Source organism: Antechinus flavipes, chromosome 5 (genome assembly GCF_016432865.1).
Source record: "Antechinus flavipes isolate AdamAnt ecotype Samford, QLD, Australia chromosome 5, AdamAnt_v2, whole genome shotgun sequence".
NCBI classification, from domain to species: Eukaryota; Metazoa; Chordata; class Mammalia; order Dasyuromorphia; family Dasyuridae; genus Antechinus; species Antechinus flavipes.
In genome coordinates, this window is record NC_067402.1 from 1547959 (window position 1) to 1551024 (window position 3066).

General features: G+C 57.7%; 1 long non-coding RNA gene across 1 annotated transcript; it reads left to right on the top strand.

Annotated features, from left to right (window-relative positions):
• Positions 1–1635: 1635 nt before the first annotated feature.
• LOC127539073 (uncharacterized) lies at positions 1636–2552 on the top strand. The gene is made up of 2 exons (XR_007947824.1): positions 1636–1723; positions 2290–2552. It is a non-coding gene; the product is annotated as an uncharacterized LOC127539073 (long non-coding RNA).
• The last annotated feature ends 514 nt before the right edge of the window (positions 2553–3066 follow it).

The following is a 3066-nucleotide window of genomic DNA, read 5'->3' on the forward strand; positions in this document are numbered from 1 at the left end:
GGCGGGTCCTCGAGGAGCTCTGGAGAACCCTGGCTGCCTCTGCCTATGTCCGAAGAGCAGGTACGAGCTCTGTACCTCACCCCCTCACTGCCCTTTCTTCTGCCGGCCGCCTCCCGAGGGAGCCCCGTTCCTTTCGGGCTTTCTGCTCTTTACTCTGCTGGAGGGGAGGCTGTACCGAGTGGTCCCGAATTCCCTTCCACGCCAGCCATTATCGGACTATTACAATAATGATGGCAAGATGGGCTTCTTTGCGGTCATTAGGCCGAAGGGCTGAGTTTTGTTCCAGGTGGACCCTGTGGACTTTGTTTTCTCGGAGGCCCGGTGAGGAGCGGGGAGCGGGGTGCGGAGCCGGGACGGGGGTGCGGAGTCGAGAGCGGGTCGCAGAGGCGGGTCGCGGAGGCGGGGGCGAGGCGCGGATTGATCTCGAGGCCGGCCGCACTGTTGTTCTAAGTGCGGAGGGTGTCCAGTTACTGGGGGATTTGGATGATCACAGGGCCCGGCCAGACCTTCCGTGGCCCCACTCATTCCTGCCCAGAAAATAGTTTTCGTCTCACTTCGAAAGAAAGCAGACGGCCGCCCAGGCTCCCTGTAATCAGGCCCGCGCGCAGCCCCCGGCCAGATGCTGGGCCGCGCCGCCTCCTCCCACTCTGAAGGACTTTGTTCGGCCCTTCGCCCGGCAGGCCTGAGGGCCATTTAAAACATCAACACCATCAATCACGTCAGCTGGGGCCGAGCAGCTGGATGAACCCCGGGCATCACGCGGGGCGATTTGTCATCTGGGCCTGTCTGCCGGCGCTCAGCCCCTTCCCGGCCCGGAACAATTTTCCCCTCCACAAATATTCCCTTTGATTCAGGAAACACGTGATTAATAAAGGCCAAGAGTTTAAAGCTGGGGGTCAAGGCGAGCAGCCTTAGCCAAACAAGTGCACCGCTCGCTAACGTGCGCGTCGGCGGGCAGAAAGCCCCTTGAAGCGCTTGCCGCTCCCTCCACTCGCCGGGCGCCAGACGGTTCAGGGGCGCCGGCGAGGACCGTGGGAAGACTGGGGGGTTGGGGGGCGTTTTGCTGAGAAGCAGAGCAAGCCTTTGAAAGGCCCGTCACAGACCCAGTTTGCGATGGAAGATGGAATTGAGCCTAAAGCAGGCGCAAAGGAGCGGCAGCCCCAGAGGAGCGGCAGCCCCGGAGTCCTTTGCACAGATGACATTTTGCTCAGAATCCATTGAAGGGCACCCCTCTTCTGCCCTGCTCCCTCCCGTACTAGCGCCCCCTGGGCTCCATCACGACAAGGGGCTCCCCGCGAGGCAGAGACGGCCTTTGGCCTTCTCTCTGCCCTTTGGCCCCTGATGTCTCCCCAGCTCTCCCCATCCTCCATCCCCCGACCCCTCCTGGAAGGTACCCAAAGCCTCCTCCGCTCCTGACAGACAAACCCCGAGAGGGTCAGGCCATAGTCGGCCATTTAATTCTCCTGTGACGTGCTCTTCCCTCCCTTCCCTGTGCTCTTCCATCCCTTCCCTGAGGACCTGGGGCTCCCCTGGGAGAGGGGGAGGGGCAGCCAGAAGGAGCTGTGCTTACCATGTTTGTAAATGGTCACAGAGCCTGTGACATCACTTAGGTGAGAGGAGCCAGGTTGTCTGTCTCCCCCCACCACTGCTCCTCTGCCCAAGCAGGCTGAGGGGGCCTTGGGCCCCTTGACCTTGAAGAGTCCTGATTCTCAAGTTTTACAAGGTAACCCTAACAAAATCCAGCCCCCTCCCCCAACTGCCCATGGAGGCCCTCACCTGGGAGCCCACCCAGCAGGCCAGTGCTTCCCAAGGGTTAGTCCCACATTTGAGGGTACCAAACCTGGCAGAAGGTACAGGCTGTAATGCCCTGTGATCTGACCCATAATGTCCCACTCTTTGCCAGTGCCGCTATACCACGCTGCCATCTTCCATGGGCAAAGTGGGCCTCTGATTGTCCCACCCACCCTTCTCCCCCAAGGGTTTTGCACTCAGCTCCGGACCCGATCCCCACCTGGGGACAGTAGGCCGGCTGGGGACATTGCCGACTGTTGTGAAAGCAGGGGAATGGACCTCCTCCCATCTCATGGCACTGGGAAGGCGTGGTATGGGCAGCTGGACCCAGGCTTTCCACAGGTAGTGTCAGAAGCCAGGTAATTAGCACCATTTCATTTTCAGAGCAAGACCAACTATGGAGACCTCAGGGTCTCCTGGGCCGCAGACCAAGGAAAAACAACATTTTTATAGAGTTTTTCTTAAAAAGAAAGTTTCCGCCTTCTTTTGTCCCCTCAGAACAAGTGTGACCATCACTGGGGAATGCAAAGACGTCAACACAGAGCGCCAAGAGGGGTGTGGAGAAGATGGCGGGCCAAGGGGTAAAATGAACCTCTCTGAGCTGTGCACATGGACCACTGAGGCCACGGGAGGATGCTGACCCCTCGGCAGTGGACATTCGGTCCATCAGTGCAGATCACAGCCTGCACATGGGAATCTCCTCATGTGTCATTCTTGTCTTTGTCTGTCTATGAGCTCTCTGTAAAAGATCTCCCAGTGTGGTGGAGGCTTTTCTCTGGTTCTTTGAATGCTTCTCAGGTACCAGAGACGAGTGCAAGCTGCCCATCTGCTACCCCTTGTTCTCACTCCCCCCTGAACCCACTATTTCCCAGCCGTACCGTCCTCCGTGATCTCTGAACGCCTCTTCTCGTATGGAAGTCATCATCACTAATAGGCTCCAGCCTGGCTCTCCCCCCTTTGGGATTCTCTGTGACTCACAGCCAAAGAGAAGCGGAGAGGATCTTGGTCCTGATGGACTTTGAAGGGAAGGAACAGTTTGGGATCAGGGAAACACTGCCTGATTTCCCCACGATGTTCCTCCCTATCCTTGTGTAGGGCATGCCCAAAGTGCTCATGGGTTGAATGTGTGTATGTGTGTATCTGTGCGTGTCTGGGTATGTATATATGTGTGTGTATCTGCATGTGTGTGCATGTGTATGTGTGTGTGTGTGTGTGTGTGTGTGTGTGTGAGAGAGAGAGAGAGAGAGAGAGAGAGAGAGAGAGGAAGGAGAGAGA